Source organism: Notolabrus celidotus, chromosome 8 (assembly GCF_009762535.1).
Source record: "Notolabrus celidotus isolate fNotCel1 chromosome 8, fNotCel1.pri, whole genome shotgun sequence".
Classification (NCBI taxonomy): Eukaryota; Metazoa; Chordata; class Actinopteri; order Labriformes; family Labridae; genus Notolabrus; species Notolabrus celidotus.
Window position 1 is genome coordinate 25,463,145 of NC_048279.1, and position 15,125 is coordinate 25,478,269.

Consider the following 15,125-nt stretch of genomic DNA (forward strand, 5'->3'; position numbering starts at 1 on the left):
GAACTGGAGGAAAAGGCTTTAAGCCAATATTTTAGAGGGACTTCATACCTTCACAGCATAAATAAAGACAAATAGAGGAGCTGGTTTTATCCACAGAGAGCTGATGGTTTGCTGAGTAAGGACAGTGTGGCTTGAAAAATTCGTCACGTCCTTCTGACAGCTTTCAGAAGATTTAGAAAACAGATTTTGAGGCTATGCAGATGTCAATAAGACTGGCTGTTGCTTGTCAGCGAAGACCCTTTTATGAAAACAAAACAACTCCAAAATAGAAAAACCTTGGACTGAAGCCATCCATTGTCATGGATAGTTTTGAACAGATGTTTGAAAAGGTATTCATTTGGATGTGAATACAGCCAAAGAGGGAATTTGAAATATTTGTTTCAATCTCTCTTAAAAAGAGTTATTTAAGAGATTCTGAAACAGTCTAAATTCAATACTGATGCCTCTTTGTGACTCACAAAAGCAAACCAGACCAGGTATTTTGAATGCCTAATAATACAGACACTGGTCTTAGTTATGATGATCAAGCGATTAACCGTAATAAAACCAACACTAGGTAGGATGAGATTTTCAGTTCCTGTGAGAAACATAAGAGTAAGTGCAACACACGCTAAGATCTGGAGGAAACAGCAGTTTCAAGTTGAAGTGCCAGAGGTGTTGATTCTGTCAATTTGGGTGCCCCCTGTGAAAAAAAAGTGATGCTTCTGACAAGCTGCCTTTGTGGGTACTTATAAGTGACAGGATCAACTAATGTATGTAAGTAAATGATTTTACAATTTATTAAATCAGGTTTACCCTTTCATAAGAAGTCATACCACTAAAATCCTTTATTTTTTGTCATCAAAAATCCTGGATAACACTCATTACAATCCCAGTGAGCTCATGATGACTTTAGACGGTATGTTAGTTCAGCAAGCCGCCTAAAATCTTCAGTTCACTGAACATGCAAACATAAAAGATAATTCACATTTGAAACTGGAAGCAGATGATTTCTAATTTCTCACATTTGTTTTAAAAGTGCCCAGAGCTTTGCTTCTTATTCAATTCAAAGTCAGATATAACACATATATAAAAAAAATATAAGAGCCACAACAATCAGTTACTTTGCTTACAAGTGTAGATGAAACTCACTGAAACGCAGTTGTGGCAACAGAAGCCTTTCAAAATCCACAAACACTGACTAAACATCTGATCTGGCACAGAATGAGGTGTGTGTAATATTTCAACATCATGGGAGGCTGGTAGATTTCTGTAAAATAAAACCTTTACCTGGTGGGCTTAATTCATCAGACAATTTTCTTTATGCACAAAAACCTTAACCCCATTGATGAAAAGTTCTTATCAAAATGATTCCCCAATAGAAGGCTGGAAATATGAATTATTCCACAGGCTTCAACACTATGCTATGTAAAGCTGCTCTTTTAAAGATCTTTCCTAAAGACTGCTGTCTTGATGGATCACACATATATATCAAAGCCATGTGTTGTGCATAAATGATCATACATAGAGCAGAAAAAAAGAGACGGATGCACATCTAATGTTGGTCATCAAGGCCACAGCATGCCCTTGCCTTCTCCCTCGGGGCTAATCAACATGCTTTCCCCCTCCTCGTTTTCAGATGAATGTCAATGGTGCCACAGCTAAAACCGATGGTTGAGCATAGAGAAAGCAGCCTAAGACCTGCGATCAATACTGCTGTCCCTTAGAGCAGCAGCATCTCACCCATTTCACGCACATAAAACAGAAACACAAACGTGGAGATGCTTAGATGTGCAAGATTTTTGACTATAAAAGACATTTTATAACAAGTTAACATTCAGGGCCTTCCTGTTCTTTAAGTTTGCTTTTTAAATTCATTTTGGAGTAGGTTCTAAGGCCGAGAGTTGATCTTTTTTAAACATGAAATGTTGTTCTTTACTGTGTAAATTAAGTCGTTTGAGTATTGAAGACAAGAAACACTGGATAGCATTTTTTGCCTGACTGCTTCAAACCGTCAACACAAGGTGTAGCTGTGAGAATATTAAAATCATAGTGATCTTCAAAGCCAAAATTCAGCAATATGTCTGCATCCCTAGGATGCTCTCGCCTGGTCGACGCCTGGTGGAATAAGAAATAGCAGCCCTAGGGAAAATATTGGTTTCTTCTGACAGTGATGTATTAATGAGACAATGCTACACATGTCACCTTTAAATATATGGGTGTAAACACAAGAAAGCGCTTGCTCCACACACCATTATGGATGCACACCTTGTGAATGTCACCCAGCATGTGGAAATAGATGTCTTTGCTGTGTAAATACACCTTTTTTTCTCTAAAGCCTTTTGGGACTGACAGCTGCATGGGTGGCGTAAAGGTCTAATGCAAATATCCTGTCTCTCCGATGCTAAATGGTCTGATGCTGTAATGATGGACACATATAAACAGTTTCCTTGTGTTGGTCTGGTTTTTGGTACATCAGGAGTGCAACAATTATTTTATTTATGACTTTTCACATCAAAACAAAATTATAAAAAAATGCTTGTGCAGGGGAGGGAGAAGGCCAAAAGATACAAATCCCTCACCCTAAGCCTGAGGCAAAGACTGAAAGAAATACACAAATAACACACTCAGTATTCATCACAGAATGTTCTGGCAGGGGCTCAGGTCAATAACTTAACAAAAAACACACTTATTAAGCTATTAGTAGCGTATGTCGTCACATGCAGCTCATTGAATCCAAAAATGAAAGCTTGAAACAAAAATCTTTGGCAAAGTGAAGGTATTCTCAAATGGGTCAAGATTAATGTTTTGCATAGTTATAATCACAACATAATAAACAAATCAATTGAAGCCAACTGCTGTGTATAGCCAGAAAGTGTTGACGAGATGCTTTGGTTAAAGTGGGATATGTAAAGGCTACAGTCACCAACAAATGTTGCATCTACAGCAACTCTCTTAAATTCAGCTCTGTGTATGGTTTTAACACAAATGAAACACATCCAACACAAAACCTTTTAGCACCAGATTCACAGTGAATGTAAAGGCAGATGTAAGGAAACATGATGCTGAGAAGACATGACAAGTCCCTCTTTGTCCACCATCTCTGCATGAGTCAAGATGGTTGATGCACCACTCCCCAAACAAGGTCAGATATATGCTCCCAGGCCGTTTAATGTATAATCTTTTCCTAACTCGACTTAAATATACAAGTCATAGAACCATCATGTTTTTTTCCTTTTTGTCTTATTTGAATAATGTAATCAGAAACATGTTTCTTCAACGGACATGCTTTCAAGAAGACTACTGGGAAAACCTACGTTTCAAGCAGCTCTCGGAAAACTGCTCCTTGTATACTTAAGAAATCCTGTGTGGATTAATTTCCTCTAATCCCTCACTGCGCTTCTACATTTCTGTAATTCCAACATCTGAGCAGAGCCCTACAGCTGGGAAGACTGCAGCTCAGGGGTTTTTCATGGATAATGGTTATAGACATACATATGCTGCTTGTTTCTATTGTGTGCAAACAGGAGAAACAAGGAATTAGCCTCTTCCCAATCCCTCTGTAGAGAGAATAAGCACTCGTCAGAATTGTGTCAAACCTCTTTTCAAAATTCTGTCGCTTTAGAAAGTATTCTGAATTTCTAAGGGGGGAGGGGCTGTTGCTTAAAAATTGAATTAGGTGTGACAGTAGATGTTTTTTTATACAAGATGCAATACATTTTGTAAGGGATCTCTTTTTATGGCTTTAAGTCAGCAGTAGAGGACGATATATTATTTATGGGACTACCAGAGTCTTCATTGTATTTTGAGGGAAAAAAACAGTGATTGAATTTTTAAAGAAAGAAAGAAAGTTCATATTTAGCAATAAAAATCCCAATAATTAGCAATAACGGGGCATTTACACAAAGAAGTTGTGAAAGCACATTTTCAAAGAGCAATAAAAGCCTCTGCACTGCACTCTACTCTGTATCTGGGTCATATTTCCCATGAAACATCTGCATCAATATTTTTTGATAAGTAAGGTTTCTTCAATGTTTCTCAAATATCAATATTAGTTTTGGCCTAGTTTTGGTTTCCTTCATGTTGTTTTTAATAGTAGATCAACTGCAGCATACATCTGCTTCTTACATACAGATGCAGATGTATGCTGCAGTAAATTAATAGGTTTTTTTGTAATACTTTGATATGACAACCAATTTTCACCTTGGAACTTCACTTCTAAGTAATTTAAATGCATGACCTTAACTTGCAATTGTGCCTTTCCTGGTAGTTTTCCTAAATCAAAATTGACTTAACTCATCTTTTGATCTACTTCACAAAACATATGCACACTTCTCCCCCTCCCAGAGCCTCTTTATACTTCATACCATTTATCCTCTTTGCCCAGACAAACTGCTGTGAAAAACATCTCCAGGTAAGTATGATCCTATAGGGACTGACATGAGCTAAAGCATAGTGTACGTCTTTATGGATGTACATGTCTGCTGCCTCGCTGCCTCCCTCAACTCTGTGTCTATCCCTCACCCCCTCTGCTCGCAGGCCTCTACTGCTGCTCTGCTCTTGCTGCTATTTAAGTAAACGGAGGATTTTCTCTTCCTCCCCTCCTGCCCTGTCCATCAGACCCGACTCACACTTGAGTTGATGCCCAAGAGAGCGAGAGAGGGAGACAGCTAGCAGCCTTTTCCCTCTGCTGCTCTGACACAGATTCTGTGCTGCAGGTTGGCTGGGGAGAGGTGAGCCAAGAGGGAAAATAATTATTTCCCAGGGAGGCCGAGCGTGTATGGGAACTGGTGTGTGTGTGTGTGTGTGTGTGTGTGTGTGTGTGTGTGTGTGTGTGTGTGTGTGTGTGTGTGTGTGTGTGTGTGTGTGTGTGTGTGTGTCTGTGGGTGAGGGTGAAGTTGAGGAAGCTAAATGTCTGTATGGCTTCCCACCACAGGGAGAGAGAGAAAATACAGCAACAAACAAAATATGTCACTGTTATCAAAGAGTGACCATTCATTACTTCAACCTCTATGTCTCACAGTCAGACCATAACACAACAGACACTTTGCTGCTTCGATGTCTCAGTTCATTACTGTGTCTGGACAGGCTGAAGCACAGCAGGCATGCAAAGAAATGACAGTTTGAAGTCACTTTTAAATTACTTCTTGAGGATGTCTTTTAATAGACATGCTGCCTATTTCTGTTATTAATAGAAAATATTCCTCACACAGGCTGCTGAAAGGAGAGCATCCTGTGAAGGACTTGTTTCAGCTTCTTCAATTCTTCAACTCAAAACCACTCTTATCTCTGTACTGAGTTCAATCAATCTTACTGTAGTGCATCTGGATTTACAAGAGGCTGTAGCCTTAGTCACACTTGAAAACCATTATAACATATCTCTGCTCATAAGATGTCCTCAGAATGGCCTCAGTGCTTTTCAAAAGGCTGCACTTATCAGTTCCCATGTCTTTCATTAGGTTTACACTGTAGCTAGATCCAAGTACAGTTTATAAAACATCTTATGACAAGATCAGTCCCCCCAGAGGAGTATGCACTTTGAATACACAGTTGAGGTCATTCCTAAAGATATGAAAACACATACATGTTTACACTTATTGAAGTATACACGTGCATACATAATGAATACTTGTACATGTGTAAAAAATGAGTAAATACTTACACATATTCTTACCAGCATTTACATCTTGGGAACCAAATCTTTCTCTTACTTATTGTCTAGACTACAGCAAACTCAACACATCCACCAAGTCTTGTTGCCTTGGAAACAAAGGGCCTGCAGAGAAGCATGGACTGAATTATTCTGTGAGATGTGGGGATGCTACCAGAGGGGAGGCAACCAGTCTGCTGGGGCTGAAGCACGAAGGTGTGCAAGTATGAGTGCATGTTAGTGTGAGCATACATGATTCACAGTGTGTTTTACTTGTGCCTGAGTGCTGGAGTGATGGGATTTTTGGTGTCTGAAGAAGAAGGAGTTTGTGCGCTCTCTTCTCTCACTCACTTTTCTCCCTATCTGCTTTAAAACTCCCGCCGTCGTTGCTATGTGCGGTCTCTGCAAGGGCTTCAAAAATAAACATCACATCTTTCTTTGTTACAACTCCAGACGTGAAAGAGCAGAATCAGCAGGAGGTGCTCAGCAGGTGCTACCGAACTCTTTATTTACTGTCCACTTCATGCTGAGTAATGGTCCGTCCCATCTACTTACACACCTCATCAAATGTACAGTGTGACTGGATTCTCAGTGTGACTTGCATTTTTTTGTTCTCTGCTTTCTTTCATGATACATAGATATCCCAAATATGTCATATAATATAGAAATAAGTCATAAAATGTCCTTACCAAGGGCCATTTGTCTAATTATGAGCCCTGCTGTGACTGCTTACAATTTTTTCCACTGAGTCAACAAGATTTACTCTTTCAAGTTGTTTGAAACAGATAGCTATGCATTTTTTTTAAATTGAGACACGTTCTGAAGATAAATTATCCAATTTAACAGCCTCCCTCCACAATAATGATGGATTTGTTAGAATTTAAAGCTGCTCTACTCATGTCTTTATCAATATCATGTTAGTAAAATTGGGGCTAATCTTGTTATTGAAGTATCTGATATTCAACCACATAAGATTAAGTATATGTCGTTAGTCTGTGTTGTTTAATATAACTTCAGGAGGTTTCAAGAACCTGTAGAATGGCTCCAGGAGGCCTCAAGAATTTCTAAGAAAAGAGCATCTCGCCATAAATGTGATTGACTGTGACAGTTGGCATCATTGACCAATGGTCACTAGACTGTTGTCACTTTAAGGTCTTCAGAGTTGGAGTCCAAAATAACATTGTTGTACTGGTGTTGAGACGTCCATATATGTGTGTGTTGTGACGACACCTACACCCTTTATAAGACTAACTTTGGAGACAGAGGACAGGCGACTTCATCTGGCCAGGTCGTCCTCCAAGCAGTCGCGATGCTTGTTACTGATGTTGATGCTGTTTGTTGTAATAAATCTAATTATTATCCAAGCTGGCCAGTGTCACGAAGTTCACTCTGCATCTGCACATCACGGGCTGTTAAGACACTAGATAATAAAAGACAAAACTCTGTGTCATGAATTAATAGAAGCCTGAACATTGCTATAAGAACAAAGACTTTTAAAGGTCTGTTAGCACCAGTAAGCACATATCCTGTCTCATTTTAATCTACAGGAGTTTCTTATATGACATGTTTTTGCTGCCAGAGAGGAAATAAACTCTTGACAAGTGAGATCAATTTATTTATTGCAGAAATGGAGCATGGTCTGACTCATCTGTCAAGAAGCGAAAAATAAGCACTATCACAGCTGATGAGGAGCTCAAACAGACAAACAGACTGGACTGAGAAATGCTAACTGTCAGGGAAAATTACTCTGCCAGCTTCAGGAGCCTGACAGGAGAGTGAGTGAGTAGTTATTTGATTGACAAAGTAGCTATACAAGAGTGGGGTTTATAATCTGCTTAAATGGTGGTTTATTACTTCAACCAGCAAAAATACTTGAAGCATGAGGACTCTATTAGCCGAGGGTGCCTTCATACCTGAAGAAGTTTTCTGAAACAAAAAGGCATTTCCCTTCTTAGCCTGGTTGGTTTGGACATATGTGAACACGGCAATCGCACTCAGATGCTGAACAAAACAAGTAAGCAGACATCACTTATAAAACGTGGTTTTAGTTCAGTCACAATCGAATGTTGGAGTGGTTTGATTGCAGTGAGAACGCAATCAACCCAGGAACAAGAACAATTCGCTGCTTGACTCATCAAACTCCAGCTATAGGTGAGGTAATTAGCACAAAAAAAGGGATCAGCTAACGTTACTGTCTTTATCACAGTTTAACATAGGCAGAAAACCTGGTGCTAGGCATAGTAGCAACATCAACAGCATCTACTGGCTCAACAATTGGTTCAGTTTTGAGAGATTTGTCCAGCTTGCTGAGCCAATGGAATTTGTTCTTCTAATCACTGGAACATGGGAGTGGTGAAAGTTCCTCGAGTTCATGCACTGACTCACAAAGTTCTTAACTGTATGTATTTTTACGAGTGGTGTCCAACATTTGACAATTATCTACCCAATTGTCGTCGAGGCATTCAACCTCCTTGCTACTTCAAGTCAACCCAAGACTTGTTTCTTTGGTAGGTAAACTGCCTAATGTTAGTTGGTGTATTGGAGACAGCTTTCGACTATATGGCGGGTATATAGGCGCCAGACAAGTTGACACGATTGTACTTGTATACTGATGAAAGCAGTATTTGGTTTTACTAACAATAACAAATATTCCTGGGAAAAATTGCAAGCACCATCCATCACTCAGCAGAACGAAATCCTCCAGATGCCTGAGAGTACATGGCTATCATGGCAAAACCATCAAAGAAAAGATTGATTAAACTCTTGCAACTAAAACATGTTCAGGTTCTGAAAGGTCTAGGTTTTTTTTCATTGAATTATTTATTATTGCTTAAAGGAGATCTATCATACTAATTTTCCCCTCTCATTATGTCAGTCTGGGACACCTATGGAGTAGCTTGGCATTATTTGCAGCTAAAAAATCTCCTTATTTCTCTTGTACTGGCATCCATAAAAACCCTAATTTCAGCACTGTTCAGCCTCTGAACGCTTTCGTGTTGTCTTCTTTTCTAGTGATATAAAGTTAGCTTGTGGGTGTAACTTTTCACACTGCTTTATAGTCATGAAACGACCCGCAAGCTATGCTTTTACAGAAAACCTCTGTCTAGCCGTGCGTGCCCACGCTAGCTCCCCATTATACGTTAGCTATTGATACATTGCCTGCTGTTATTATGTGACTTACAGCTTGTGGTTTTAAGGCTCCATGAAGGTCTTTACAGATGGTACAGCCCCAAGTTTCACTGGACTTTGTTTACAAAGCAGTCATAAGTAAAGTGGCGAGCACAAACAGCTACATTGATTGTCCCTAAAACATAAAAACTTTCCACTGTTCTCTGGTGCCTTTATCTTTGGGAAGAGAGAATAATTTTCTTTCACAACCACAAGAACAATACAAGTAACTTTCTGAGACATACTGAATCAATGATGTGCAGAGTGGAGGAAGAAGCCAAGGATTGAAATTGACTTTCCAAATGAGGGAATATTTGACAGAGCTTCAGGGTGGGCGTGTCCTTCAATATTGTCCTAATACGACGGCATGAGACTTGGGAAGTTCTTAAAATGAGCTGTTTAGATAATCCAGATAACCTGTCCAGGGATTATGCCAACATCCATCCATCCATCCATCCATCCATCCACCCATCCATCCATGTATTTCATGTTATGAAACTATGCTGAGGTTTGATACTGACATCAGCGAAAGGGTTTCCTTTAATTTCTGACCTGAAGCTAAAACCTTAAACCTAAGTTTTCTTAAAAACTTCCTGTCATTACAGACAAACTGATCTCTGACAGTAGTGTCACACGTATCCATAATAAAATCATTGTTACAACTTTCTCTGTCCCAGGGGTAACCTAAAACTTCAGTGTCTGGAGTTGCTGTTATGACCTGAGATGTGACATAAAGCAGACTGGGGTTATTCAAGTTCAAACAGTAAATAAAAGGTCTTACTATCTGCTTTGTTTTGGTTGTTTTAAATAATTGAATTATGATGCTGAATAATAAAGGGGGCTTCTTATCTTCACATCCATGTTGTACCCTGAAAGAATTTCTTAAAAACTCACTCACTCCATTTAAAAGCACATTGATCTTAAAACAATAGCCGCCACAACCTTTAATCTCCATGACAGACAATTAGAAAGCTGTGAATACACTTTGCTTTGACCTACCAACTCCTCATTAGCATTTAATATAAAAAGAACTAAGCATTAAAATTTTAAGCATCTTCCAGCACACAGAAAATTATTCTAATAGGTTAAAATCCCATTTGAATCCAATTATGCATTTGCCATTTGATTCAAGTGTTGAAAAGCTTAGCAGAGGAGTGTCACGGGGGGTAATGAGCCTAAGCCTTCATTTTTATCATGTTACAGATTTCATGAGTGTGTGTAAACAATGGGGGTGTATTTGGAGCACGGGAACGTGAATATAGAACTGCAATCAGGGGATCTCTTGAATGCACAAGGATAGTGATCTTGTCTTGTTACCATGGTGATGCTGTTCATAAAGTCCTGAATCCTGCATCCCAGTGATATTGTTTACTCTAGACTTTCAAGAAACTCACAGAGATGAAATATAGACTTTTTTAAATCTGTATTTCTGTGTATTTAAGCCGCATATGACCTTTTGCCATCAAAAACAATATTGTTTCTAGTTTAAATAAGGGCAAAATACAACCTTGCTTCCTTATTTCAAACCTTTTCTATTTATCTCAGAGACATCGGCATGACCAGGTGGAATAATATGACTAGAACACACTCCCCTTCAGCTATTGCTTATTCTTGCTGCCAAATAGACCAATATAACAATACATTTACTGCGATAACAAATAATGATGTGTGTGAAGCCATTTGTTTTTCTTCTCAGAGCAAAGAGAATAAAAAAAATGAGCTTCAGGCTGCAAACCCAACTCCAGGAATCAATTTCCAGGTCCGTGGTAACCTGAGACATATTGAACTCCTGCACAGAATAATTTCTTCAGGTAATACAGAGGCAGTGTCTCAAAGAAAACACACACTGAATTTTTCAACCTGGAATGAAAAATTAAAGAGAGGGTGCAGCCCCACTAGGAAGACAGAAAATTGATTCTTGTCTTTCAGAATCAAAATGGAGGTCATTAAAACTTAAAGGTCTTTACTTTCAGATAAATTCTAAAAGCCTCTAAAAGGTTCAAATGTAAGCTTTTAAGTTGCAAATTGGTCAATACATGGTTGATTTGGCTTCTCCAAGCACAAAGGGAGTAAGTCCTAGCATCAGAGTTGATCTCTAAATGAAAAGGCCAGGCCTTCATCTCCTACACAGAAGTAACAATAGAACCATGAAAGAAAAGTTCAGGGTGGTAATAGGGTTGAATTCATCCTCACTTTGCGTATGGCAAGAAGTCTATTAAAGCTGGGGCTGGTAGTCAGATTTAGATACACTTTTTGTTATACTGGTTAAAATGATCTTTATGTCCTGATGACAATCAATACATAATGTGTTCTTAAAAAAGAGTGAAAAAAAGCTGCTATCTACAGCCGGAGTAAACCTGGGAAAACACCAACCAATCCCTGCCATCAGGAGTCAAATTATGAAACCAATCAAATCCCGTCCTGCTGTTCTGCCCTCCTCCTGCGCGTACATTTCATGTTTGTTTGTGTTTTTCAACTTTTACTACTATGATAATGTTTTGGTGTTTTCTTACCGCTGAGTGAGACACGAGTTGACGTAGTGCAAACACAAACGACGTGCTGAGACCGGTTTTGAATCGGTCAGAATCATATGGTCGCAAAGCAGAGGGGCTCATGCATGTGAGCAGGGGCGTCGTTTTGGGGAGGTGAGGGGGGGAGGGGTTAGACGGAGTCCTGAGGAAATGCTACATTCAAATTCATGCTAGTTTTCCGTGACTACCAACCCTAGCTGTAAATAATTACTAGTTTCATTCTTAAATGGGACATAAAGTAAGAATTAACCAGCTGATATGATTTACTCAATAAGTGAGAAAACCCCAAAACAGAGGTCACTTTTTCTGGACATTACAAAGAAAAACTGGCGGTGGGTGTCCGCCACTGTTCAGCCATTCATCAAAAAACATTACCAAGAAACAGCATTTGGTGTAAAGTTGGGAATGCAAAGGTTTTGTGTTAACTCTAGAAAATATGTATTACAATCAGTCAATAAGAGTGTGTCTATCAAAGTGAGTATTAGCAGTCCTCATGTGTCACTGCTTTTGAAAGCTGTGATTAACTGCAAATGCTAACTGGCTCACAATTCTTGCTTGATGATGTTTAGCACATTTACATGGACACAATTCTGCCATTATTAAACTGTGCCACAAACTATGTTGATCATGAGCAGGTTTTTAGTTTGCAGTGTTAAAATAAATGTGATGGAAAAAACTGAACCGAAAGTTTAAAAACTATTCACGGTCATTTTGAAGTGTTCCATGAATGATAATTCCTCACAAATCATTGCATTAAGAGGAGGCGTTAACCTCTTACAACAGCCTACAATAAATGAGATGCCACCAATTGTGGCTGGGTTTTTTTTAAATAACAAATTTTAAAATTCCAGTATCATTAAAAGGATTTTGGGCCTATTTTAAGTCTGTTTAGCATATTGGTGATAGCTCTAGTTGAATCTGCTAGCATGCTAACAGTTGTTATTCAGCACTTAACAGACACTTAAGCTTAGACTAATGGGCATGTCATTGATGTTGCAGCTTAAGTAGCTGACAAATTGAAACTATGACCTGGTGATGGAGCTACATTCAAAGTAAAGGGATCATCATTTATTACAGTTCAACATGTTTGGAATTATGAATATCCGCCCCAAATTTTTGGCAGTCTCTTACCCAGGCCCCAAAATGTCAACATTATATTGGAGCTACAGGAAATGCCATGGAATCACTCAAGTCATACATCATTTTGAAGGTTTTTACCAAGAATTGTTTCGATGTCAGTAAAGACAGAAATTATAGATCAAACAGGGACATGATATCCAAGAGCATCGACCTTAAGATTCAATAACTGCTCAATCAAAACTAAATTATACAGACTTGTATCAGTTCTCATGTGTCATTATTTTTCAGGTGTAAGAATGCTTTTTATGTTGTATTATATCTTCTTTTGTTTTCCTCTTTTGGTCTCTGATTCATTTTAATCTTAATGAGACTCTGCTAGTCAATTAAATACATAGAAAATGAAAACATAACTTGTTGACCTAGTTCATATGAATCTACTAAAATAAGTGAGCTTGTCCAGTTCTAATTATGGCTCCAGGCAGCAAGATTCAAAGGAGCCGCTTTTTATAAGACATCCAGCAAAATGGTATCTGAAATGTTCTTTGTCCATCTGCTCTGACACAAACAGACAAAGACATGATAAATGTCACTAGACCAGACGCCAAGTAGACAACCTCAAAATATCCTTGAGTAAATGTCCCGCATACTGAGCGGAACAAATCCCTGATTTTATCTGGCATGTGCTGCCTCTACTGTATGCTCACTATTGATTTTGTAATGCACTCTGTTTACCTGCTAAAGCACACAATACACAGTTCTATCTAATTACAGTAGAGAACGTGTATCATGAGGTCTCCTCAAAGCAAGGATTAGTCCTGGCAGGTTCCAGCTGCTTTTGTGACTGCAGCCGCAGCGAAGGTCAGCCTTTGTGTACCCCTGACTTCTTCAGATCTACAAACTGACTCATGTGTCGATTACACCGTTAACATTGATTTTCTACAAATAACACTTGAGTATCCCCCCGCTGCTGAGGCTCTGTAACTCTCTGTTGTGGTACCTGCTCCTATAAGATCATTGGTGATAACTATTAAGATATAATTAATCTAAGGCAATTATTGAACATTGTTTGCTCATTGGCAAGGGAGTAAAATCATAATTAGGTACATAATTTTCAGCCACAAATGTTTTAATGCACTGTCTGGGCTTGAGAACATATCACAGGTTTCTCTCCCAACCACATATCATTGCTTTAATACTTAATCAATTTGAGAAGAATGAACAGAAGGAACACGGGGGCTTCTTCAATTTAACCCCTCTGCTTTAAGACAGTGAATAATGCATTTGGTGAATAATTTACCATGAAGGTTAATTGATAAAAAATTTTTTTTAAAAAGGCTGGCCCCAACAGTAAGGTGTCAAAACATCTGCAGGGGAGCGAAGGAGAAGCAGAAACATAGTTGAGAAAATTTCTAGATATGAAGCCATGTTAAGTATTTGTTGTTAAGTATTGAAGTTTTTTTTCTTGTCAAATGATGTGTGAAATAATTAATCAGAGGCGGATAGAGCATCAATAAGGAGCCTCAGATGAACTGGGCGAGCAAATAATGCATGTAAATCCTCCACATTGCTCTGAATCTGTCATTATACAGCGCATGTATTATAAATCCCATACTGCTCCCTTCTGTGGGGCCACAGAGAATTCATCTGACTCACAAAAAACTAAATCCTTTGCTCTAAATGCTCTCCAGCTGTGCGCATCTATTAAAATAAAATGGAAAAAAGAAACGCTTCCATGACATGGCATCTACAACAATTGGCTTTAATGTAGCGTATAAGATTGAAGGTATTCACGTTAAAGCTATGCACAATACATTTATGACTTTCTAATTACATTTTGACTAGTAAGAATGAACCGCTGAGAATTTAATTAAAGATACGCTTTGAATCATCACACAACTTAATGGTTCATTCTTACCAGTCACAATGTAATTACACATATCTTAAATTAAAAGTTGGACTAAATACTCAAGTCTATGTGAGAGTGTCTGCTGGTGTTTAAGTTGCATACCAATATGACTGCAACATCTCTGGTTTAGATCCAGAACACAGACTTTGGTTATATGTCAATCATCATCTCTCTCTGCACTTGTCTAATTCCCTGGGCTGTTAGATAAGACAAAAACTAACCATAAAAAAACATAAAAAATATGAACTTTTTATTAGTCACATGGTAATGAGTGAGAAATAATTTCTAAATAAGACTGACTTATTAGAGCTGTTTTGAAGATGTCTGAATTATTGACTTCAAGCTGACATCTTCAGGATGCCTGGCTGGTGAAATTTTAAACTGTATTTGCAGATTTTAGGAAATGTAATTAATGGAAGTCAAAGAAAACCCAAGCACTAATGTTTTCAACTAACTTTCAGGGTTGGAAAATAATGCTGATGCACAAGTGTCAAGAGCTGCAGTTCCTGGAGTGGCCACTTGGAGCTACCTTTAAAAGTGAGAGAATCACCTTTAGGTCTTATATCCCAATGCCAACGTTTACAGCTTAATGAAAAATGCTTTCAGTGTGTTACCAGGAGCTTATCCAGACTTTTTTGACTAGGATGTACCTGTTAGGGCACTGCTTTATGCAGGGGTGACATGAGGTAAGTCAGCTTTCATTTACCCTTTCTGTCTCCACAAATCATGCCTACTGTAAAAGAGGCGGTGATGTACTAGATGCCACACTTGAGACCTCAGGGAAATGAACTACCTGCTGGTGATTTTTAAC

General features: G+C 38.6%; 1 long non-coding RNA gene across 2 annotated transcripts in view; it reads right to left on the reverse strand.

Moving 5' to 3' along the window:
* Positions 1 to 15,125, reverse strand: part of LOC117816771 — a 178,524-nt gene that overhangs the window by 159,554 nt on the left and 3,845 nt on the right. The window lies entirely within an intron of this gene.